Consider the following 26,366-nt stretch of genomic DNA (forward strand, 5'->3'; position numbering starts at 1 on the left):
TTGTTTTTTTATCCAAAAAGGTAAGACTGAAAAGGTTGTTCAGAATTTTCAGGTAAAGGAGAAGAGTTTCACTAAAATTAACCCTTTAAGAAGTTAAGATTTTTTTTTAGAGGCCAATCAATTCAGCAAGCATTTATTAAGCCCTTACAATGTGACAGGCACTGCGTTAAACTCTGAGAATTCAAATATAACCCAAAAAGGAAAAAAAAAAAGCATTTCCTTTCTTCAAGGAAACTATATCCTAATAAGGGAAGAAAGCACCTAAAATGAAGCTGAAATGCTGACTGGGGGGGAAGAGGAGGGGACAGCATGGAGAGCTGGGGAGATTGGAAAGATGTGCAGAGAAAGTGTCCACCAGGGGGCGTGATGGAGAAGTCTGGAATTGGGAATGGAGCCCAGAGAGAAGTAAAGGAATGAAGAAGGCTGGCCCGAGCACTTCCTTCAGAAAGAGGTGGTGGGAGGAAGTGAACAATCAGAGAAACAGACCACTGAGGCAGAGGGGTCTTCTAGGGGGAGAAGGCCACGGGGATGGATCACAGTAGTATGAGATACACATTCTCCATGCATTGTCAGACTTGCCTACTTTGTAATGTTAACTAAAAACATTTTGCTTCTCACCTCCACCATGGCCATTATTACCCTTTTTCAGAGTTAAAATAAACACATCAGAGAGGGAGTGCTTGCAGATGAAGAGTGTCTTTGACAGAGTAGTCCCATAGCACAACACAGTATTTTTTGGTTTGTTTTTCCCCTTCTATATTATAGCTTACACTTTTTCAACTATTTGTTTTATGAAAACAAAAATTCCTTTTTGGATAATTCTAGTATAATCAATCATAGAGACTGAAAGAATGCACTTAATCTATTAGGAGGCCCTTTCCTAGGATCCTTAAGACCCTAGAACCTGCTTAGTGGACTCTATGCACCACTATCAACGTGGGAAATTTTCATTCAGACCCCTGGCACAGGCAAATTTGAGAGAAAATAGGAAGACCCCTGCTACCAAGTTCCTCTGCTCTCATGATAAAGAATTATAACTGCCCACCCCTTACATGTGTTCTGTTAAGGAATTCAGCATTAGAGTTGAAAGGAAGACAAAGACTGATAATTTCATCTCACATTTATAAAGTACTCTGCATTCTCGGAGTATCTTTGCATATATTATTTCATTTGAAATTCATAACAAAGTAGATAGAGCATTATGAAAATCAGGAAAATGAGGTTGTAGAGAGGTTAAGTGACTTGCCCAAAGTCACAAAGCAAATTAGTGACAGAACCAGAATTAATGACTTCTCCTGATGACCTCGATACAGCATTTCCTTTACCTATAGTATTCCATGGAAAAGAAAATATACTTCAGTTGGATAAATATATTCTAGGTGTGGACATTAAAAAATAATTTATGCCAAAAAACCTATTTTGCAAAGTTCTGTATACTATAATAAATTAGTTCAGAACTCTTCAGGGTGTCAGTGCTGATTCATCTTCTTTGAATGTTAATAGGACCTGATGTGTGCTCCATGGCTCTGCAGAAAGGAGATTCCCTTTATGAACCACAAGACCTGTATAGGAAATGCAAAACAAATGCCTATTGACTGAGTGACTGACTCTACAATGCTCTGGTTTACACCTGTGGAACAATGCTCCTACAATTTCTATCGAAGGTACCACCTACACAGAGTCTAAACCAACAGTCTGGCTGTACTCATTTTAGAAAGCTAGGTACTGGGGTGGGAAACATGTGGCCTTGAGGCCACATGTGGCCTTCTAGATCTTCAGGTATGTCCTTTTGCCTGAGTCCAAGTTTTACAGAATGAATCCTTTTATTAAGGGGTTTGTTCTGTTAAGTTTGGATTCAATCAAGGGGCTGACTAAAGGACCTAGGAGGCCACATGTGGCTTCGAGGCCACAGGTTCCCCATCCCTGAGAAGACCTATACTAAAACTGCTGAGGGACACACACCTTAACTCTGATTGGCTCTTCATTGACTATTTCTCTCATGGTCCCATAGAAAACAATTGCAAAGAATTCCTTGAATTCTAAGACAGGAATTTATGAAAGAATAGAGAAAGGCTATCAAGGACATAACTATTATTTACCTCATGACATAGAATCAATACTTCCCATCCCTTCTGTCCATTCTGTTTCCAGGACATCATACTGATTAAAGCACAATGGAGTACATGGGATTTTCCCAAGACAATAGACATATAGGGAAATGCACCCATAGAAGTAGATTCTTCAGTTCCATATTGTTTGGCCATACTATTCTCATTTGACTCTCTTCTTTTCCCAAACCATACAAATTAACCACTACATTTAATAGGCCAAAAAAGACCAGGCCAAAGGGTCAGGCTCTCTATATTTGATATACTGTTTATAGGCAAACATACAATGGATAGAGTCTGATGAACTCATTAAGGCTATTGATATCTGCTACCTTCCTACCATATAGATCAATATCCTGACTTCCTCACTATGGTACAAATTCCCTGGGCTTCCTTGAGGATTGCAGTCTGGATTTACAAACTGTGGCCATGGGTCTGTGTAGTGGCACTATGATGATGCTTGGAGGTTATGGGGCATTTTCTACCTTTTCTACCCATACACTGTCATCTCCTAAAAGAATCTAGATAATTGCATCTCATTACCATTTCTTTCAGCAGCAATTCCATTCAGGTCAACATTACTCACTGAAATTTGTTATTAACTTGCTCTTTTGTGCTAATCATTTCTAGATGTTAAAAAATTCCTTTATAAAAAAGAGAATATTCTAATTAAAATAGGAAAGCACCCTTTTAATAGTTATTCAAGTGCTGTTTTTATGGTTTGGACCATGTTCAAATGGTTATTATATGGTGCATGGAACAATCAACATTTATCACGTCTCACTTTTAGGAAGAGTGAAGTTATCCTCATTATTTTCAGCTTTTAAATCAGCCAGGCTCAAGTGAATTTTACCGAACAAGAAGACATAGCACATACAATGGAGCCATAAAACTGTATCTATGCTATTATGGGGAAATGTCCAGGGTTCACATGCTCAATAAATTCACCATAACAGCAAAATTGGGCCAGGTTTCCAATATGGGGATGATCCTTATGTATCATATAAAATACAATGAGCACCTTCTCCAATCAGACCACCAATATTATTTCTTTTTAGTTGCAGACATTTTATACTGACACACATTTTCTCAAATACCTGAAATCAGTGGGTTTTAATCTCAATCAATAAATTAATAAGTATTTAAGAATCTCCTGTTTACCTGGTACTGTTCTAGGCACTGAATATATACAGTTACAAAAGTGAAAGAACCCCAGCTTTCAAGGAATTTACATTCAATGAGTATTTCCCATGTTTACAGGTAAGTAAACATAGGAAAAATATTAAGTGTGCATATATATGTAATATACACATATATATGAAAATATAGGATATACATGTATACACATGCATATATGTACATCTTTACTTATTTATGAACCTGGTAAAAGCTCTTTGAAAGCTTATATATAGTGATTGGGGGTAGAATGTAGAGGAAGACCAACTTGAAGACTCAAGAAAGGCTTCTTTCTCTTTTTTTGCCTTTTGGAGGGCAATTGGGGTTTAGTAACTTGCCCAAGGTTACATGGCTAGGTTTTTTGTGTGTGTTAAGTGTCTGAAGTCGGATCCGAACTCAGGTCCTGACTCCAGGGCCGGCACTCTACTCACTGTGCCACCTAGGCACCCTAAAATGCTGTGGGTTTTTTTTTGTTTTTTAGAGGGCAGTTGGGGTTAAGTGACTTGCCCAAGGTCACATGGTTAGTTTTGTATGTGTGTGTGTGTCTATGTTAAGTGTCTGAGGCCAGATTTGAACTCAGGTCCTCCTGACTCCAGGGCCGGTGCTCTATTCACTGCTCTATGCACCTAGCCACCCCCCAAGAAAGGTTTCTTGTGTTCAACTTAGAAAGGTTCCAGTAAGTGGAGGTGAGGAGAGAAGATGTTTCTGGCAGGGGGAATATCTAGTACAAAGTCCAAGAGGTTGGAAATGGAATATTATGAAGAGAGAATGGCAAGTAGAATAGTATGTGAGGAACACAGGATGGGTAAGGGGGAGTCCTGTGTAATCACCCTGGAAATATGAGCTGGTGCCAGTCTGTGAAACACTTTAAATGACAAACAGAGAAGTCAGTATTTTATCCTAAAGGTAATAGGGAACTATTGACTATCATAAAGGAGTGTGACATGGTCAGAACTATACTTTAGGAATACTATTTGGCAGCTACATGTAACATGGATCGGAGAACTGTACAAACAATATTTATTTTCAGATAGGCTTGGGTGGCTTCCTTTAAGGAGACAAGGAAGGCAGTTTCAAGACTTGATTCATCTGTAGGTACAGGGGTAGTTTGACAGAGTTCTTCCTGAGTTCCATGATACTTTTGTGCCTTGGTGAATTGTGAAGGCAGAAAGGTATCTGTAAGTAAGCTAAGTAAATGCTTACTTTTTTTTGTTTTTGTTTTTGTTATGTGAAGTTTGTTTTATCACATCTTGTGATCCACAAGTATTTCAGTGTACTCTAGTCAAAAGCCTGAATCATTAATTAGACTGGATTGAGTTTGGTCAGTGGATAGCAATTGGAAGGTTTGGATCACTTTGATTTCATGGTTTATATGGTTGAAGTGGGGGAAAGGTGACAGAAAGAAGGGAACTTGGGATGTTTGGATGGACAGAGATGGAACTCTGGTACCATGTGATTTTTACTTTTTTAGCTGAGTAATCCTCTAGCTGAACCCCTAGTCTCATAAATGATTAACCAAATGAATATTTAGGAAGCTTGGCATGGAAAGTCAAATATTTTGAAATCTATTATCTATTGTTTTTTTATTAATATTTTGGATAAACTATATAATCAAGTCTAGTTAAGTCAGTCAATAAATATTTAAATACCTACTATGCTAAGTGCAGTGGCTATAAAGAAAGGTAAAATGCAATCCCTCCCTTCAAGGAGCTCACAGTATAATGAGAGAGGCAACATGAAAACACCTATGTACAAACAAGATATATACAGGAAAATAGGAAATAATCACCAGAATAGGCTCCAGAATAAGAACACTTCCTGTAAGGTAAAATGCAATCCCTCCCTTCAAGGAGCTCACAGTATAACGAGAGAGGCAACATGAAAACACCTATGTACAAACAAGATATATACAGGAAAATAGGAAATAATCACCAGAATAGGCTCCAGAATTAAGAAGACTTCCTGTAGAAGGTAGGATTTAGCAAAGATTTGAAGAAAGTCATGAAAACCAGGGAAGAGAGAAGAGAAGGGAGAGCCATTCCAGGTATACGGGTAAAAAAGCATGGAATTGGGAGATATTATATGTGAGGATCATCAAAGAGGCCAGTGTCATTGCTTTTCAGAGTAGGTGGAGTGGAGTAAGGTGAATGAAAATCAGAAAGGTAGGAAGTAAACAGGTTATAAAGGGTTTTAGAAGTTATACAGAAGATTTTGTATTTCATTTTGGAGGTAACTGGGAACAATTAAAGTTTATTGAGAAGAAGATGACACAGTCAGACCTGTGCTTTAGGAAATTTATTGCTAAGTTAAAAGTGGACTTGATGGGAAGAAACTTAATGCATGGGAACCAACCTGAAGATTATTGCCAAAGGCTAGATGTGACATAGTGGGAATCTACACCATGTTGGTATCAGTGTCAGAGGAGAGAAATGAGTGCATACCAAAAAATGTTACTAAGGTAGAATCAACTAAATTGCAAATGGATTTAGGTGAGAAAAAGTTAGAAGTCAAGGAAATCACCACAGTAGGAAACTTGGGTTACTGGTGAAATAGTGTTGTACTTGACTTTAATAAGGAAGTGAGGAGAAGGTGAGAATTTTGGGGTAAAGACAATGAATTAAATTTTGGACATGTTGAGTTTGAAGTGTTTACAGGTATCCAGTCTTATATGTCCAATATCAGATGCAATATTAAAATAAATTGGCTTTTTTGTGTTTGGAAATTGCTGGTAGATGTGAACACAATTTTGATTTTGAAGGATTGTACCTTCAGGATACAAGGACAGTTAATGGACTTAGTAATAATTAAAATGAAAAAGGAAATTCCATAACTTAGCATTGTTCCTGAAACATAGGAGAGGCTTAATACATATTTATTGATTTCTAATTCACAATGTGTGCAGATATCAATAGGCTACAATTATGAAACAACCTCTGACATGGAGCTTCTGTTGAAGAATGTATTAAATCCCTCTGAAACTAGGACTGTAAGAGCAAGGAAAGGGAGTATAAGGATAAGAACCATGACCAGTGGTAAGAAAGCCTTGGGCTTGCGCTATTATTCCTATGCAGGGAAACTGGAAGGTTTGTAGGTTTTCATTACCAAAGAAAGTAAGTTAGAGGAGAACTTTAATCAGCAACCTAATGATTCTTTTAAAAATTCTCCCAGCTACATTTTTCAGCTTAGCAAGCTCACAAAAGATTTACTCCTTTTCAAAGACAATTAAATCATTTGGGGCCAGCAGGTTGTCACACCCCTCTAGTTCCCATTATTGGGGAATCTGAAGCTGGTGTATCACTTGAGTTCAGGAGTTCTGAGGTACAGTAGAGCTTAAGTCAGTTGGATGAGTTCACCAAATCTGGTATCATATTGATGAGCCCATGAGAAATGGAACTACCAGGTGCCTAATAAAGAGGGAACCACCCCATATCAGAAATAGAGCAGTTCATAGCTTTTATGCCATTCAACATTTTATCTGATCCATGAGTGTCAGATGGACATCCATGAGATAGGGAGATGCAATCTCTAAAGGAATAAGTGAATGAGCAAAAAAAAAAATGAACAAATAAATCAGAAACCTCAGGAGAAACTGTCTTTGTTCTTATTTGGATTGTTAAAATGGGGAGTTCTACGTACCAACCTCTATGAAAATTAATTTCCTTTGAAACAGGTTACCTAATAGGGTATAAAAAGAAAAGAAAGCATAAAAATCACAAAAGAGATACATTTGGCAAACTGAATTTACCCTTTCTCTCATCCTATCCCACTATGACCAGCCAGTGTCAGGGACAATTAGATTCTACCTTTTGGACAGAGCTCCACCAAAATCATACCAGGCTTTAGTTATGGACTTCCCCTCTCATAACACTAAATATTCCTAGGCAAATCAACTTGTGAGCTTAGATCAGGATATCTGTACAGGTCTAGTGATTGGCCAGACAAATATGGCTACTCACAGAAATTGGCATTCTGAGAATTAGAGGAAGCCTTGTGCCTTCAGTGTTAGGTGACCACAGGGTGATGATATATTCTCCTCTAAGGAACTTTGAGTATGGCTCTTGAATAATCAAGTTGCAAAGAAAGCAATTGATCATAAGACTATGAGGGGATTAGTACAATTATATTGATATATCTGAGATCAAGAAAATAATAACTGTGCTACCTAAACACAGGATAATCCTAAAAGCCCCCATCACAGTCTCTCATTTCATGTTCCTCAGGTCTTTTTAAATAGACTTAATACACTCTCAGAAGTAGTCACCTTAGGCCAAAGGATAAGGATACCCTACGACTTAGGTTGATTTAATTGCAATATAATAAGGAGAGAGGGGGCTAAATGTCCCAAGTTATTGAGGCTTGCAAACATGAGTGAAAAGCTTTCAAATATATAAGGGATGGTTTGACACTGGTAGCCCAGTTGTTTTCATTCCTGAGGGAATTTTAAGTGTGTATCTGGGCTTTAGTGGTTATTAAACCATTAATGGAGAATATCTAGAGGAATAAGGGTTCTGGCAAGTCCTCCCTCAGAAGTAAGCCTACTTCTGAGTCATTTGGTTGGCATTTGAGAGAGGCTTGAAAAGTAAGGCAGGTAGTATCTTCACCTGTACTGACAGTGGCCATGAGTTTCACTGAGCTCTTAGAGGTTTGGAGAGAAAATGAAGAGACTTCCGTCAAAGGTTCTTCTGTTTTGTGTCAGGACAAATGGAGGATGTTACCAATGCCTCCTGCCATATAAAGCTGTTCATTTGTGGAGCATAGTAAGGCTCATCAGAGATACTCGATACCCTTTGCTTAGATGAAGAATAAAGTTGATGCTTTTATAACAATAGCAGAGTTTAGAACTTGGTTCACCATCAGTCTGGATGAAAACCATGATGATACCTTATGATGGATGCAGAACTTTATATGATCTCTTTAACAAAGAATGAACTAACTTCTTTCTATTCAATGATATCCTTGTCATTTGGAAATCCACAATTGTTTTCTTATTTATTTTTGTTTTAGAGATGTGTTTATCTTATGTTTCTTGTTTTAAAAATATTATTTTATTTTTAGTTGCAACTTCTCATCCTCCTTCCACCCCTAGTCCACCCATTGAAGAGGCAAGAAAATACAAATTTTTACACACATGAAGTTATATAAAGTATTTTTGCATTAGTCATGTTCCAAAAATGAAAGAAAAGAAGAAAGAAAAAATATATGCCTCAAACTGCACTCTGAACTCAATAGTTCTCTGCCTGGAGGTGGATGGAAATTATCATGAGTCCTTTGGCACCATAGTGGATCATGATATTGATCAGAGTTAGTAAGTTGATTAACCTGGCAGTATTGCTGCTGTCAGGATCCCCATGACAAGAAGAGTCTGTTCTTTTCACTCCTCTCTTTTTACTATTAGGAGACACCATGGGTTTTCCTGAGCTAAAACCCAGCAAGCAAGTAACAACAGTCCCTTGCACTCACCTTCTTGATGAACTTTGCTGTAGCTAAATCAGAGAATTGCCTTAAACTAACTCCAGGTGGTCCCTGAGCTTGGACAAGCATCTACAGAAAACAAGTTCCAGTCATGAAGCCCTGCTATGAATCAAACTTGCCTCATTGTTGCTGTTGCCTCCTCATTGCCATGGCTACAGCCCACCGTGGGTTTCTTTGTCTAGTCACTGCTATGAGCGTTAAGGTTTAGCCTCACTCACTGCAGTGGATCTTGGGGGAGACTGTGGCACGCATGTCTAGTTTTCCTTGTCCAATGAAATAAAGAATGCTTTTTTTCTTATAACTACTATTAGCTCTTTGGTTTTCTTTTATTTTAAAGAATTAACAGTGGATGATAACCTCTGATTTCTTTGTTGTTTTTTTTTTCTTTTTAGAGTTAGCATTGTTTATATAACCCCTGTAGCTCTTTGGTCATTTATTTTCTATTTGACACCACTACTATATAACTTGTTCTCCTGGTGCAGCTCACTTCTCTTTGCCTCAGTTCATGTATTTTTTTTTTCTGAAACCATCTTTATCAGTTCTTACAGAACAATAGTATTCTATAACACTCATATACTACAATATGTTCAGCCATTTCCCTACTGATGGGCATCCCCTTAATTTCCAATTCTTTGCAACTACAAAATAATTGTACATAAAGGTTATTTCCCCTTTTCTCATTGAAATACAGACCTAGTGGGAGTATTCCTGAGTCAAATGGTATGCCCAGTTTTTACAACCCTTTGGATATAGTTCCAAATGTTTTCCAGAATGGTTAGAATACTTCACAACTCCACCAACAGTAAACCTGTTTTTCCATATGCCCTCCAGCATTTATCATTCTCCTTTTGTCATGTTAGCCAATCTGATGGGTGTGAAGTAGTACCTCAGAATAATTTTAATTTGCTTTTCTTTAATTATTAGTAACTTAAAGCATGTTTTATGTGACTACTGATACACTTTGATTTTTTATTCTGAAAGCTGCATGTTTATATCCTTTGATCATCTATCCATTGGAAAATGACTTATTTTTACATATTTGACCCATATCTCTATATATTTGAGAAATGAGGCCTTTATCAGGGAAACTTTCTGTAAATGTTTTTCCCCCAATTTCCTGCTTTCCTTCTATTTTTGCTGTGTTGATTTTGTGCAAATTCTTTTTGATTTCATGTAATCAAATCATTTATTTTACTTCCTATGATCTCCTTTATCTTTTAATTAGTTACAAACTCTAACCTTATTCACAGATCTGACAAGTAAAATTTTCCATGCTAATATACTTATGAGATTACCCTTTAGGTCTAAATCATATACCCATTTAGACATTATCTTGGCATATGGTGTAAAATGTTGGTCTATGCCTAGTCTCAACCAGAGCACTTTACAGTTTTCCTTCATTTTGTTTTTTTGTCAGATAGTGACTTCATAATCCAAAAGCAGGGATTTTGGGGTTTATCAAATACTAGATTATAATCGTAATTCAGCATTGTTTATTGTATAACTAATTTATTCTACTGATTCACAGTCAAATTTAAAAGTTTTGGGGGCATAGTTCTAAATTCTTCTCCAGAATAGTTGGACACCCATTTCCCTAGTGAATTTTGATGAAAGAAGTTTACATAAAATACTAGAGATTTTACAAGAGATTACAATATATCACCAAGATAATACACTATGACAATACTGGTTTAATATTATGAATTCAGGAATTCAAGGCTGTTTCAATATTAGGAAAACTGTAAGCATCATGAACTATATCAATAGCAAAAATAAAACCAATATAATTCTATCATAGAGACAGAAATGTTTTTGGCAAAAATATAAAGCTCATTCCAATTAAAATACCATAAAGCATAGTAATAAATGTAATTTTTCTTAAAATAAGAAATAGTATATATCTTAAACCAAGAGCAAGCATTATCTATGAGGAGGACAAAGTAGAAGACATTATAAAAAATCAGATGTGAGGCAAGGATGTTCATTATCACCTTTATTATTCAATATTAAACTAAAATGATAGCTATAATAAGACAAGAAAAAAGTTTTCATTCTACCTGGTTGAGGTATTAAAACCATATTTGTGTCATTGAAGGAATTTGGCAGGAATTCTTTATTTTTCAAATAGATTAAACTATTTGATTATATAATATTAGTTTGTATGGTATAGTATTAGATATATAATATTAGATTTAGAAGTTTTTTTAAATAGTTGGTAGAATTATCTTATAAATCCATTGGGTTCTTATTTTTTCTAAATCAGGATGATCATACATGTCTTTTTTCCTCCAATTTCTTCTTCTTAAGGCAATTTAAGTATTCGGTCTTTTATTATGGGTAATTTATATTTTTTGTAAATATTCATCAGTTTTATTGAGATTGTCAGTTTATTGCCATATAATTGAGTAAAACAGCTCTTAATAATTGCTTTTATTTCATGTTCATTATTTCTCCTATAATTGATTTAATTTTAGCTTCAAGAATCTGGATGCTATGCCATTTGATATTACTTTATTGTCTATGATGTCTTTTAGCAAAATGTAATTTCCCTGATTCTCTGTTTTAATTTGGTCTATTTTTGCTTCTGTTTTGTCTGAGATCATGTTAGCTACCCCTGCCTTTTTTTTTTACTTCTAATGAAACATAATAAATTCTTCTCTAGCCTCTTATTTTAGTGTTGATTTTATCTTTCTGTTTCAGATGTTTCTTGTGGACAGCATGTGTTGGATTTTGGTTTCAAATCCATTTTGATATTCTCTTCCATATTATGGGTGTTACCCTATTTCAGTTTAATGTTGTGATCACTGGCTGTGTATTTCTCTACATCCCATTCTCTTCTATATATCCTTATCCTCTTTACCCTTTCCCCTCCTCAAGAGTCTATTTTGTTTCTGAGCATTGCCTTTCTTCATATAACCTCTCTCTCACTCCCACCCCATTCCATCTCTTAGCCCTTTCCCCTCTAAGTTCCCTTTGGGGTATGTATGGTGAATGTCCATATGTAACTGTGTGCATACTATCTTCTTTAAACCAGTTCACATAAGTGAGATTCAAGCATTCCCCACTCTACCCTTTCTCCCTTCCATTTCATAAGCTCTTCATTGCATACCACATTCATGTGAAATAATTTCCCCCATTATTCCTTTCTCTTCCTCTTTCTCCCAGTGCATTCCTTTTTCTCTTCTTTCTGTTTTTCCTTTGAGATCCTCCCAACATAGTACACTTACACCTATGAGGTTAAGTGAATTCCTTTTCATTACCCTAGTGATGATAAAGTTCTTAGAGGTTACATGTATCTTCTTCTTACATAGCAATGTAAGAAGTTTAACTTTCATTTCTCACTCATGTTTACCTTTTTATGCATCTATTGAGTATTATGTTTGGATGTCAAATTATCTTTTATGTTCTGGTCTTATCATCAGAAATGCTTGAAGATCTTCCATTTCATTAAATATCTATTTTTTTTCCTCTGAATTTTCATTTTTGCTGGGTAGGGCATTCTTGGTTGTAACCCTAGTTCCTTTACTTCCTAGAATATAATATTCTAAGCCCTTTACTCCTTTGTGGTGGTAGCCAGTAATTTTTATGTAATCCTTACTGCGGCTCTACAGTATTTAAATTATTTCTTTCTGGCTGCTTGCAATATTCTCTTTTACCTGGGACCTCTGGATTTTAGCTATAAATATTCCTGTAAGTTTTCACTTCAGTATTTCTTTCAGAGAATTTTTTCCCCAGGGGATGATGTGTAGATTCTTTCAATTTCTTCTTGTGCTCTGGTTCTACAATTTCAGGGCAGTTTTTAAAAATAAATTTTTGAAATTATGATGTCTAGGCTTTTTGTGGTAGTGGTGGATATTGTTTTTGTTCTTGTTGTTGATGATGGCTTTTGGGTAGTCTAATGATTCTTTGTAAATATTTCTTCCTGACCTATTTTCCAGGTCACTTGTTTTTCCTTTGAGAGAGTTTACATCTTTTTTGTTCCTATTTTTTTCATCTTTTGACTTTCTTTGATCATTTCTTGATGTTTCACAGTATGATCAGCTTCCACTTGACCTTGATCAGTTTTCATTTTTAAGAAGTTATTTTCCTTAATGAAAATTTGTCCCTCTTTTAACTTTTGGCCAATTCTGATTTTTAAGGAGTTAATTTTTTCAATAATTTTTGTGCCTCTTTTACCAAGCTATTAATTCTTTAAAAAAAACAAAGCAAAACAATTTTCTTGCATAGCTCTCTCCAGTTTTTTTCCTCTTCCATTCTTATTTGATTTTTAAAATCTTGTTTTTGCTCTTTTGTATTTTTTAACTCTTTTGGAAATTTCTGTTGGGTTTGTGTCCAAGCTGCATTTTTCCTTTGAGGTTTCACTTATAGATATTTTCAAGGCATCATCTTCTTCTGACTTTGCAATTTGAACTTCTCTGTCACCATGATAGCTCTTTATTGTCAAGTCTTTTTTTTTGTTTGTTTGCTCATTTTCCCAGTCTACTTCTTAACTGAAGTTTATATTAGAGTTGGGTTCTGATAACATCGATGGGTGTGGGGTTGGAGGGATGACTGTCTTGAGCTTCTGGCTTTTTAATCTTTCAGCTTCTTTCACAACTTAGACTGGGGACCTCTAGTGTTTTAGTGCTTCCAAAATGGTGTGATTGGGAGAGGTCTGTTCATTGTCTTCCTACTCTGTGCTTTGTTCCTTATGTAGCTTGGGTCACTGCTCTCTCATGACTGTGATTAGTCTTTTCTACCCTGGAACTGTGACCTGGGACTGGGTAATAGGTAACACAACTGCCAGATGGCACCAGATCCATCTCCCCATACTAGTCAAGGGGTTTTCTGGAATTTCTTTCTGCCCAGGGCACTGTCTTGCTCCCCAGCCCTATTACTTCTGCTGTACTCTGATCTTGGCCAACTGCCACCCCACTGTCTATAGATCTCTCTGTCTACTTTCCTAAGCTGCCCTAGACTGGGAAAAAATGATTCACTCTGACTTTTTCTTGGCTTTCAACATTTAATTTGGAGAGATTTGTAGGTGGTTATGGAAAAGGTTTGTGGGGAGCAACAACAAAGTTGCTGAGTTCACATTCCATTATCTTCTCTTCATTCTGAATGTCCACCTTTGAAAGAATAGTATGGCATGAACCTGTGTACTTTTTGACCAACCTCTGACTGGAAAATTGGTTTTATTCACCCTTTTCTTTCAACTTAGTGAAAGAGGGTTACCATTACTAGAGTTGGTATTTATTTAGGATAAGGCACTGTAGCATTAAGTCCATCATGATAGCAGGCACCATCAAAATTCTTATAGGATATAGACACACCCTTTTTTTTTCTTCTTTCATCTTCTCCTAGCACCCAAGACCATATTTTCTGATTAGGGCGCCCATTTTACTGTGAAACAAATCTGAGAATAAGTCTGGCACAACCAATACTCATTGACTTTTCCATTCTACTGTAACAGGCTCAGGCAGCTAGGATTGTAGAATGCTGCAATGGCAGCTCCATTGTCATGCTTCTGCTTATTAGGGCAGCAGGAGCAGAAGATGCTAAAGCTTCTAAAATTTGGCATCATCCCTTTGAAGAGGCTACTAGGGAAGGGGAAGTTTTGTCCTGTGTGGGCAGGGAATACTGAATAGTATAAGTAGAGAACAAATCTTTGCATAATCTTCGACCCTGGGACAGTTGCATTATGACACTTAGGATGTCTAAGTCAGCCTTGATAAAGATGACCTTGCCCTTGGATGGGGATTCGTGACTGTCAGATGTGATCAGTGACACCTTGGCTCTTATATCCTAGTGTTACTCTTGTTTGTTATGTTATATAGGAAAAATATTCTTTGAATTGCCATAATATTACTCCACCTTCATGAATTTAATTTTTTTTAAATAAATTTGTTCGATTTTTCTTATTTGCATCAAGCTCCATTTTTTTTTTATTATTGCTTAAGCTAGCCTTTTTTTTTTGAACTGAGGTATTGAATTATTTACTGAATAATAATTTTAGGGTCATTTATGAAGTAGAAGATCCTTTCAAAGGTTTGGGGGAACTTGCCACCAAGAGGTGGGATATGACAGGAACTATTTATTTTATATAAATGGACTATTTATTTTACATAACCATTAAAGAGGCTATCCTCAGGGCATGGTTGGTCTAGAGGATTAGGGATATTAAGAGCACAGTCTATGGGATAGAGAAGATTGGCATAGTTCCTACTGCCCTGCATTTTATCTTTCTGACCCAATTTTACTGTCCAGGTAACTGCAGAAGCAGATGGGAGCAATCTCTGTTTTAGTAAAATGTATTCTTTTTATTTTAAAGTTATCTTATTGAATTTTATGCTTTATGAATGTTTTATTGCATTGCAGTACTGAGTCTGAATCACTGAAGTTGTGTGAGCTAGGTCTGTCTAAGGATAATCAGGGTAGAGTCTAGATTCAAAAGATCAATTAAAAGGCTATTTAGAAGTACAAGTGAGATGTAATGAGGACCTGAACTAGGGCAATTGTTGTATCAGTATGGAGAAGAGGATCAATGAAAGGATGTTACCAAAAAAATGTGTAACTTGCAAAATTTAGCAATTGAGAATAAGGAGCAAAAAATGTCTCTGAGATGGCAAACCTAGTTGACTAGAAGACTGATGTTTTCCTTGGCAGAAGCTAGGAAGTCCAGTGTAGGAGGTAGACTTGTGGAAAGATAATGAGCTCTACATTGGCTACTTTGTATTTGAGATGACATTTAAGGGGCCCCTTAATGTCATCTACCCCTTGGTAGAGACTTCTAACTGACTCCAGGAAATGTAGAATTGAAGCACAGGAAAGAAATTAATTAGATATGTACACCATGCAGGCAGTTGCTTAGAGATGATAGTTAAGCCCATAGGAGGGGATGAGACAACCAGGAAAAAGAATGGAGATAAGAAAGTTCAGGATGGGATCATGGGGTATATGCATAAATAGAAAATAGGACAAGAAGAAAGATCCTGTGAAAATAGGTCTGAAAAAGATCAGTCATAGAGTTAAGAAGAGAACCAATATAGAGCAAACATGAAAATACAAGCATTCCTCAGTAAGGAGATCATTGGCATGAAGGCTACAAGTATAGAAAACTTTTGGGGGAGTTTAGCTGTGAAAAGGAAGAGAGATCTAGGGTAATAGCTTGAGAGGACTGTAGGGTCAGCTGAAGGCTTTTTCAAAAGTATGGTGGAGATGGTAGGCATGTTTGAAGGCAGCAGGGAAGAAGCCAGTGGACAAGGATGATTAAAAATGAGGGAATGAAGGGAAATTGTAAAAGAGGTAAGCTTTTTCAAATCTGGCCTCAGACATGTAAACACTTACTAGCCATGTGACCTTGGGGAAGTCACTTAACCACAATTGCCCTGTCCCCCCCCCCAAAAAAAAAGCAAAGAAAAAAAGAGGTAAGCTTTTTCAGGATCAAGAGTATAGATAGAGGTATTGGTATAGGCAAAGAGATGGACCATCTCATCCTCAAAAACTGGAGCGAAGAAAGAAAGGATTGGACATGATTCTGAGGTGATTCAAATTGGAATTGTGGAAGAGAGGAAGCTTCAGATGAATCAGTAAAATGTGAGATAAGATCCTTACTTCAAAGAGGAGGAAAATGGCGACATAGCTTCCTCAAGAAAAGAAGTTTAAAATGTTCTAAGGTGGGGATTAAGATAAAGAATTGTTTGAAGGAAAGTAAGAGAATTGGCATTTGGCATTCAGCAGTGAGGGCCCTGTTTGGATAGGTAGATAGAGAAAGGATTTATTAAATGCTTACTATGTGTCAGACACCATACTCAGTGATGGGGATATGAAAACAAGGGAAGAAAAAGAGTTTCTACCCTCAAGGCGTTTACATTTTAATAGGGGAAGACAAAATATAAAAGGGAGCTAGAAAGTAGGGGAAGAGGAGAAGGCTACCATTGAGGAGGTAAAGTCTGAAGAATGGAGAGGAAAATGAGAATTGAAGTGAGCACAGCCTGGGTGCCTCATGAAATCATGATGGGGAGCCTAAAACTCATTAATCAGAAGAGTAGCACTCAGGGCAGAAGCATATCCAGGGTAAGTGGTGAGAAGGTTGCTGGTGTTAATAGGATTTTACTGAGCCAGTCTCTATCCTGAGAATGACAAAACAGCAGGCCAGAGACAAAGTGCCAGTAATCAGGTAGCCATTTAATTAATTAGTTTCATTATGAGGAACAGATTTGCAAATCAGGAATTCTCCTGATCAGAATTCTGCCTTGCTGAGGTGAATATAGAGATTACATACATAAATCACCAGTGGGAAGGGAGGGGGGAAGGTGTATTATAATCATTCCCAGGGCCAGAGTGGTTTCCCACAACAAACCCACAAATGGAGACAGTACAATAATTCTGGAGTCCTGTGGGAGCAACACTGAAGGAACAGGTTCTACAGTCTTTAATTCACTTCACTTCAGGAATGCAGGCAGAAGGATGCCAGTGATTGTGAATCCTGTCAAGGTTTGATTGATCAGTTCAAGCTGCATTGTGAGTCTGACTCCCAAGATGGAAAAGACAAATCTGCAAAATCTAATCTATTAGTATATTCATTACACGTTTATTGATTATTATAAAAATCAATTCCCTCCATACCTATATATATATATATACATACATACATATATATATATATATATATATACATATATATATAGCTTGCTTTCTTGCCACACTAGGGAGGGTGTTGAGAATTCTGGGGAATGATGCATAGAGCCAGTAAATTGAATAACAGAAAGTGGTAGTTGGTCTAGCACAGTTATATGATTTTATCCATTTACATTCAGCAGCCAGTAAAAAGGAGACAAGAAGGCTAGTGGTGGTAGTAGTAGTAATAGTAGTAATGGTAGTGGTAGTAGTAGTAGCAGCAGCAGCAGTAGCAGTCGTCATCATCACGTCATCATCATGTCATCATCATCATCATCATCACATCATCATCATTGTCATTATCATCATTGTCACCATTCAGGGTTAGGGTTAAGACAAGGAGAGTCGTGATACGATGATATAGTAGGAATTAGAAGGGATAGGGCAGTGTGAGACTGAAGTTGCTGACTAATTGGTGGAAGTTTTGAAATATGAAAGTGAGGATTGATCAGGGTTGGTGACAGGAGGGTTAGAGAAACTAGAACCTGCAGTGAAGATAAACTATTAGTTTAGGATGGATGAGTCACCGTGAGAAGTGGAGAGGCAGCCAATTTTGTTTAGAATTACGGCTTGTGGAGGCACAACACTTTTGGGTGATAATTAAATCAAGCTTACGGTCACCCTTGTTTATGGCTGAGGTGGAGAGAAGGTATAGATACTAGGTATTGATAAGATTGATGAACCAGGGAGCTAAGGGTCATTTGAGGGGACATTAATATGACAAGTGAAGTCCCAAAATATAAAGACATGGAATTGGATAGAGAAAAAAAAATGTGAACCAGGTCTTGAACTCCTTGAGAAATGAGGGGGAATGATGTGGGAACAACAGACAATAACCACTGAGATCTAAACAGGGTGATACAAATCTGGAACACAGAGGAAGAGATGTTGCTGAAAAAAGATGGCAGGGAAACCTTTGGAAGTGACAGTGAAGAAGCAAGTCTCCTGGCCCATCATGCTAGGGACAAGGGGTATGGGAGAAGATCCATCCAGGACTGAAGAGGGTGATCAGAGAACTAGTGTCTTCAGGTGTGGGTCAGGTTTCTTCCATTGTGAGGAAATTGAAAGAGCATGAAGAAGTCTAATACAAATGCTGGTTGCTAAACATAGAAATGAGAGTTCCACAGGGCCCAATAAACATGGGTGGTAGAACTGAATAGGAACCCAGGAGGGATAGGCTTGATCTGAGTGGTAGTGGTGGTAGAGTAGGACTCAGAATCAAGGATGTTCAGTGTAGAGACAAAGGGCAATAGATTATCATGCCCTTTCCTAGTAACAATGGTAAAGTCAGTTTATTATTCACTGAGCAAGAAGTAAAAAGGGTGAGGTGAGAAAGAAGGAAGAGTGCTTGGTATGTGGATAGCGGCTGAGCAGATGCCAAGATGCCTATGGTAACTAAGACCTGGAATCCTTGAACTTGACTGGAGGAGATATCTTTTGACTTACTCATCCTGTTAACAGCCAGAACAACTCTTCCCTAAGGACCCAGCTCTGTGTGGATTAACTCACTGACTAGGGGTGCAGGATTTCCAATAGTCCATAGGTTAATTCTCCTCGTGGTGAGAATCAGATAGCAAGAGATATGGAAAGATACTTGTACTGGTTAGACCTGGTTTTCTAGTAGGATAGCTGCGTGGTGGTTATTTTGAATGCCTTTCCATTAAAGTTAAACTAAAGTTATCAGTGGGTTGCTTTTAGTCTTTTGCCATTTTGATGCAGAATCTGGCATTATTTAAAGATGCCCAATAAGTCATTCAAGACCCTGGTGTATGCAGATCCCTTGTAGCCAATGAGAAGCAGACGGTGTGGCCTTTTTTTGTTTTTGTTTTGCATTGATTTGTCATAACCAGCAGATGCAAGTGGGTTGTTAATTAAGTGTTTCTGATGCCTTTGTTTTTCTTCCAAGAAGGCAAATTTAGAAATGGCACAAGCTTATATTTGCTTCCATTAACTGGTGGGTCTTGTCTTCTAAGTTGACAGTTTTATTCCAGCATTCAAGTGTTTTTCCTCCTTACAGGTGTGTGTGTGTGTGTGTGTGTGTGTGTGTGTGCGGTGCGCGCGCGTTTTCTTCATGGCACTACTTATGGTCAGACCTTTTCAAGTACCTTTTTCTAAAACCTTACTGTTTTAAAAACTAGGCTACATTTTCACATGTATGATACAATGATGATAATATTAGCTAGTATATGCATAGCATTTTAAGGTTACTATGAAGAAACGTATATTTGAATTTCTAAATCCAATGATAAAATTCAAATATGCTTATCATCATAGTAAATGTATCAGCTTGTTGTGTCCAATGGGATCCATTACTTGCCAACATTGTGGCGTTGAGCTATTTGCCAAATGGGCTCTGATCAAGTTTTGTAATGTAGGGGAGGACTGGAAAAGAACCAAGGAGAACTTTACTATGTGGGGAGTGCTGAAATATCAGGAGGAAGAGATGGCAATCAGGAAAAATGTCAGCCCTTCTTGGTTCCACCTTGAGGACAAAAGATCTGTGGCTATTCAGGATATATGTGAATAATACACAAATTAATCAGATGCCCATGGTGTTAAACAATTGCATTGTGAATATGTATACATTCTTCATAAGCGTATATTGCACAAGTGACTTGTGTTGAACTCTCAAAATTCAGTTCAAGTGCTGCCTTTCCTAGCCCTTCCCCTCACCCCCTATTTCCCTTTTAAATTACTTTGTATTTATTTTGTGGGGCAGCTAGGTGGTGCAATGGATAGAGTGCTGAACCTGGAGTTAAGAAGATGGGGTTTAGGTCTGGCCCTCAGACACTTACTAGCTCTGTGACCCTGGGAAAGTCACATAAGCCTCTTTGCCTCAGTTTCCTCATCAGTAAATACACACTGGAGAACTGACAAAAATGGTCTGATGGCCAAATGGCTGATAAAAACCTCAAAGAGTCTTAAATGACTGCACACTTGTTTTGTATTTCTTTATATACATATTATTTCTTTAAAGATCAGGACTCATTTGTTTTCGTCTCTGTATCACCAGTGCTCAAAAGATTGCCAATGCTCACAGTATTTTAGGATTCTTCTTTTGAAATTGTGGATAGTTAGTAAAACACAGGAGAAAATCAGGTTCATTACAGCTTTACAGTCACAAGTCCTTTATGAGCAAAGACCATAATCATGATGTTAGGTCACTTTTATCCATTGAACTTGGCTCCAAATGTCTTTCTATTTCCAAAAATTTCTTTACACCTTCAAAAGTTGACTATTTCCCACCACTTGGTATTCAAAGGTATAGGAAAAACCTTAAGGGACTAGAGTTAGAATATAAGCATCTTGAGGACAGGAATGGTTTTGCCTTTTGTCTTTGTTTCTCTAGCAACTAGCACATCATGCAGTAGTTACTTCATTAATGCTTGCTGATTGGAATGGAATGAAAATGGATTTGATGAAATAAAACACATAGCTCTTAGAGAAATCTTCTTACTCAAAGGACTAAAGATGGAGATTGTTCCTGCATGCTCTCTGAGAAAATGCTGCTGGTTCTACTCAGCAGCAGGCCTTGGAGGTCCGTCTCCAATATGGAGATTATGTGACTGGCTTTGTTTAGGAAATGTTAATAAGGTTTTTTTTTCTTCTGAGCTGCAGGCAACAGTGTTTCTTAGAATTGTGAAGGGAACCAGCAGGTGGCATTAAAGAAAAAAATCTCAGCAGGACTTGTAAAAACAAAAATAAGCAAGACATCATCTAACTTTTTTGTCACTAATAGCTTATAGCATCCAAAGACAACCAAGTATTATTTATGGACATCTTTACTTTTAATAGGCAAAGCCCAAACTAACCAAGTGAAAAAGAGACACTCAGAGACAGCAAGGATTTAATTTCCCATTATTCTTCTCATCATCCATTTACTTTTTCTCAGTCCCCTAATCTCTCCTTATTCAGAGCATTATGTAAAGGGCCCTAATGAGGATTTTAGTCAGATCTGAGTTTCTTCCTCCTCCAAAGCATTCCAGGAGAAGTTTACCACTCCTGGGAGTCCTGCTTTCAAATGAACCAGTAGAAGCTTCATGACATTCATTGCTGATTACTAATAGGTTACATACCTCCATGTACCTTCTGATGAAATCTCATTATTGAGATTTCAGGCTCTGGGCTACTTTTAAATCTCAAACAGACAAGGTTTTTCATGTGCCACTAATATGGGTGATTTGTGAGAGGAAGAGTGATTTGGATAATAGAAGGACAATAAATCTCACCCTAGTTTACATTTACAAATAACAGAAACTCCCTGGACAAGTATAAAGCGCCAAATAAGATCTCAAAACCAGGCTACTGAGTGCTAATTAGCCATCTTTAGATCTGCAGTGAGAACTACAGATTTCTGTCATTCAAAAAAGAAAATAGTATGGAAAGAGACCATCCAGGTCTCCTAAAATAGGTTCTGCAATGAACCTTTTGGAAGGGTTATGACTACCTTTGGTACCAAAATGTCCCTTCCTCTTTTTTTTTTCCTGTTCAGATCCCTTCTCACCAGGTATATTTGTATCTGCAAGTAAAGCATCTGCATAGCTCTATTGGGCTCTCCATTAGGATTTAAAAATAACCTCAGAGCTTCAAGATCATAGAAGACTAAATGCAGGTCATAACTCTACCTGCAGAGATGCAGATTATTTTGTTTTCCAAAGGCCAGCCTCCAAGAACTCATTATCAAATTGCACAGAAGCAATTTTAGGGGGAAAAAAAGAAAGGAGGGAAAGTGGTGGCTTGGTTGCTGGCTCATCACGTTTCCTAAGTGAGTCCTTACCAGCCAACCAGAGTCAGGCATGCTCATACATCATTGCACTTAGCTATAATAAGAGCCAAATGTCCTTTCTGCTTTTTCTACCTCTGCCAAATAAATCACTGGTGAAAACTTAGAATCTCTGTTCTGCTCCTTAGCTCTACACCCTCAAAGAGTGAGCTCTCCAAAGCTTCTGTCAACATGAGGAAACAGATTGAAATTGTTATTGACCATCTAAAGCATGTTCTTCTGATTTTATGGCAACAAACAGATGACGGGAATAGCGTGTTTGTGTTTCTCTGTGTGTTTTAAACTAATAAGCGATATTTTAAAACACCTTCAAATCTGAAATCTTCATATATCCTACCCCAGGACAAGTGCATGTACACGACTGTGTGATTTGGCAGGTTTCTTTTGTTTGTTTAGTTAGACTAAAGGACAAGGGTAAGTGGCTGAACACATGGGACCAATGGTCACAAAAAGGATCCAATTAGATTACTTAGTCTGTTTAGTCAATTGCTATAAATGGTCACTTAGGGTGATGGGGACATATGTCAGATATTGTGGATAACCTACAAACGTGCTTGTGTCTATACTCTATCCTCAGATACAGGTGCCATATATATCCCATTGGAACAATATGAAAAAATATGGGTTAATCTCCCACTTAACTCCAGGTTAATGGACCACAAGCTGTTAAGATTTTCATGTTTTTGTTTTTTTAAGAGATAATATTATTTAATTCTTCAGATGAATAGAACATCTTATTTATGAAAATTTTGTTTGATGCTTTGGGATTACTATTTATATTGTACTTCAGTAAATGACACTTTTGTGGCCTTGACAAAAGCAGGCATCATTATAAAAGGAGTGACTTATTTGTTTTTCTTGAATCATGAGTTAGAGCCATCCTAGAGAGAGTTATGAGCTGTGTAACTGATTGTTGCATAGTAGTTCCAGCATGATGCCTGGCACAAACCCGATGCTTAATACATATTTTTTTATAGGATCAATCATAACTTCAGAGCTAGAGAGCCATCTAGTTCAATTTGATTTTCCAAAAGAAGAGATGGAGGTGATGTGACTTGCCTAGAGTCACACAATTGGTTTATTGCTTAAGCAGGGTATGAACTTTTCCATTATGTCATGCTATCTCCTTGATGAACTGAATTGAATAGATATTAAATTTAGGTTTACATGAATTTTGTAAACAGAGCTAAATACTACAGTTTCCTCCTCTTTGTTTTGCCAAAGGTTAACTTTAAAGTTTTACTGATATGTTTTTATTCACTATAATTTCCCTCAGTATCCCCTCCTCTCCCCTCTTAGAAAGTCATCTCATATACGAATATTTTTAGGGGCGGCTAGGTGGCACAGTGAATAGGGCACCAGTCCTGGAGTCAGGGGGACCTGAATTCAAATCTGGTCTCGGACACTTAACACTTACTAGACATGTGACCTTGGCCAAGTCATTTAACCCCAATTGCCCTGCCCTTCCCCCTCCAAAAAAAGCAAAAAAACAAACAAAAAAATTTATATATATATATATATATATATGAATATTTTTAAAGACAAAAAAAATCAGCAAAAATCATTACTGTACTGAGAAAGTCTGAAAATATGCACAATGTAAAAGATCTGTCAATTTTCTGCTCTCTGAAAAAGAGGCAAAGTGAGGAGTGTTTAAAGCTATGTAGTACAATGGATAGAGAACTGGGCCTGGGGTCAGGCAGATCTGTGCTTAAATTCATCCTAAAATACTATGTGTCTATGTGACCCTGGGAAAGTCGATTAACCTCTGTCTACTTCAATTTCTTCAAATGTAAAATGATAAAAATGATAGAATTACCTTCTAAGGTTGTTGTAAGGATAAAGTGAGAAAATATTTGTAAAACATTCAGTATGGTACCTGGACATATTAGATGCTTAATAAATGTTCTCTGAGTAGGGGATAAAAAAAAATAAAGGTTTTATGTACTAAGATCTACTCAATGAAATGTTTATAGATAGAGTTGAAGGGAAAATGTTCCCTCAGTTTTATATACTGCTACTCAAATCTATATGCAGTGTCATCTTCTGTTTAGAAATAAATGAAATAAATATATTTGTCATTTCAAAGTAGCCTTAGCGAAGTAGATAATGGTTGTCAATATTCAGATGTCATGGATATTGAGGGAAACCTAAGGAGTTTAGGTTTTGAATGAACATGCTATCATAGAATCTTTTTTTTTAATTAACTTTAAGGTTTTCAATTTTCTAAGATTTATTTCCCCCTTACCTTACTCTTCCACCACCCCACCAAAAAAAGTCCTTATAAAATATGCATAATTAAGCATAACAAATCTCTATATTGCATTGTGTGTATATATGTATATATTATATCTGTATACATATATATAAATACATATATATATATATATATGTTTCAACATATTGAGAACATTACCCCCCTTTCAGGAAACTAAGGGGGTGATCATTGGGAAATGCCTGAAAAATTATGGTATATGAATATGATGTAATGCTATTATTCCTTAAGATAAAAGACAAAAGAGATAGTTTCAGAGAGCTCCAGGAACACATGAACTGTTTTAAGTGAGAAGTATGGAGAACCAGGAGAATAAATTTATATAATAACAACATGAATGTAAAAATGAATGACTTTGAAATGACTTAAAAACTCTAACCAGCTATGATTCTAGATTATGAATACAAAGAATTCTTTGAAGAATATTATCATAGAATCTTAGGAAGGTCATCTAAAAATCCAACCATACATCCATGTAATGGATCTATGGATCCATAACAATGCACACATAGTCTCTCTCTCTCTCTCTCTCTCTCTCTCTCTCTCTCTCTCTCTCTCTCTCTTTCTCTCTCTCTCTCTCTGTCTCTGTCTCTGTCTCTCCCTCCATGTATGTCTCTATCTGGCAACACCAATGAAATCATAGACTCAGTCCAAAAATAGTTTTGCAGTATTTATCTGACTTACTAATCTAGTATCCCTCCACAATAAAGAAAATGAGGTAAGGTTGATATGTTTGCTAAGGTCCATCTTTTTGCATTTGATAAATGATAAGCCTTTTGTTCTCAAAATTCTGTTCAAGTATGTTTCCTAAAAAAAGTCTTCTGTGGTAGTCAATTCCCGAACTCTTTCTATTTTTAGTTTTCCCGTCTTTCCAATTATTTATCACTTTTAGATATATAGAGCAGTGGTCGAACTTAAATGATTATTTTACCTTTCTGCTCTCTAAAATGATTAGGATATATCAGGTAGCTTTCTAAGTTCCTCTTACTTCTAATATTTAATCATTCTATGATTGTAAAATTCATCTGCTTTTATCTTGTGCCTCTTTAAATTCTGGGAATTTCTTTGTGTTTGTGTTCTCTCCTCCATTACACTGCAAGTTCCTTTTAGGGGACCACGGTATCTTCTCTTCTTGTTGAATCGCATGCTGGGCCTAATAATGTAGCAAGCCATTATTGGCAGGGCACATACTTTCTGTCACTTTTATTTTTTCTGTCAGAGATCAACTGAGTCCATCACAGCATATTTTCTAGTCTAGCTCCCCTTGTGATGAGTAACATTCCGAGTTTGCTTGGAAAAAACCATGTTGTAAGCTGGGGTTTTGGAGCAGAATCTTTTGCCAAATGTGAATTTAATAAATGTTGACTGATAGAGGAAGAAATGTCATAAAAAAAAGATAGTGAAAGACTATACAATTACACTATGTAATGTTTCATATTCTATTGCCATCTTCCCTTTTATCTTTTTGAGAATCAATAAAAGAAAATCCTTTTTCAACACATTCCTGTAATAAATAAAAAGAAAAATTGGACTCTGTTGCTATCAGTGGCCAGTCATACCCTTACGAAGGTGTGTTAACTCTTTCAGAAAACTTCCGAATCATTTACAACAACTGTAACTGACATTGCACAGCCACCGGAGAGTATTTTGGGCAGCTAAGCAAATGAGAAAGAAGTTTGTTTATATGCAGGCATACTTTGCTTTATTGGCTTTCACTGCATTGCACTTGACAGATATTAAGTTGTGTTTTTTTCCCTCCAAATTGAAGGTTTGTGGTGACCCTGCCTTAAGCATGTGTATTGGTGCCATTTTTCTGAAGCATGTGCTCACATCATGTCCCTGCATCACATTTTGGTAATTCTCATAATATTTCAAACATTTTCATGATTATTAT

The sequence above is a fragment of the Petaurus breviceps genome, unplaced genomic scaffold, assembly GCF_028583685.1.
Source record: "Petaurus breviceps papuanus isolate PSGF00001 unplaced genomic scaffold, PetGlider_PUasm1.0 151, whole genome shotgun sequence".
NCBI lineage: Eukaryota > Metazoa > Chordata > Mammalia > Diprotodontia > Petauridae > Petaurus > Petaurus breviceps.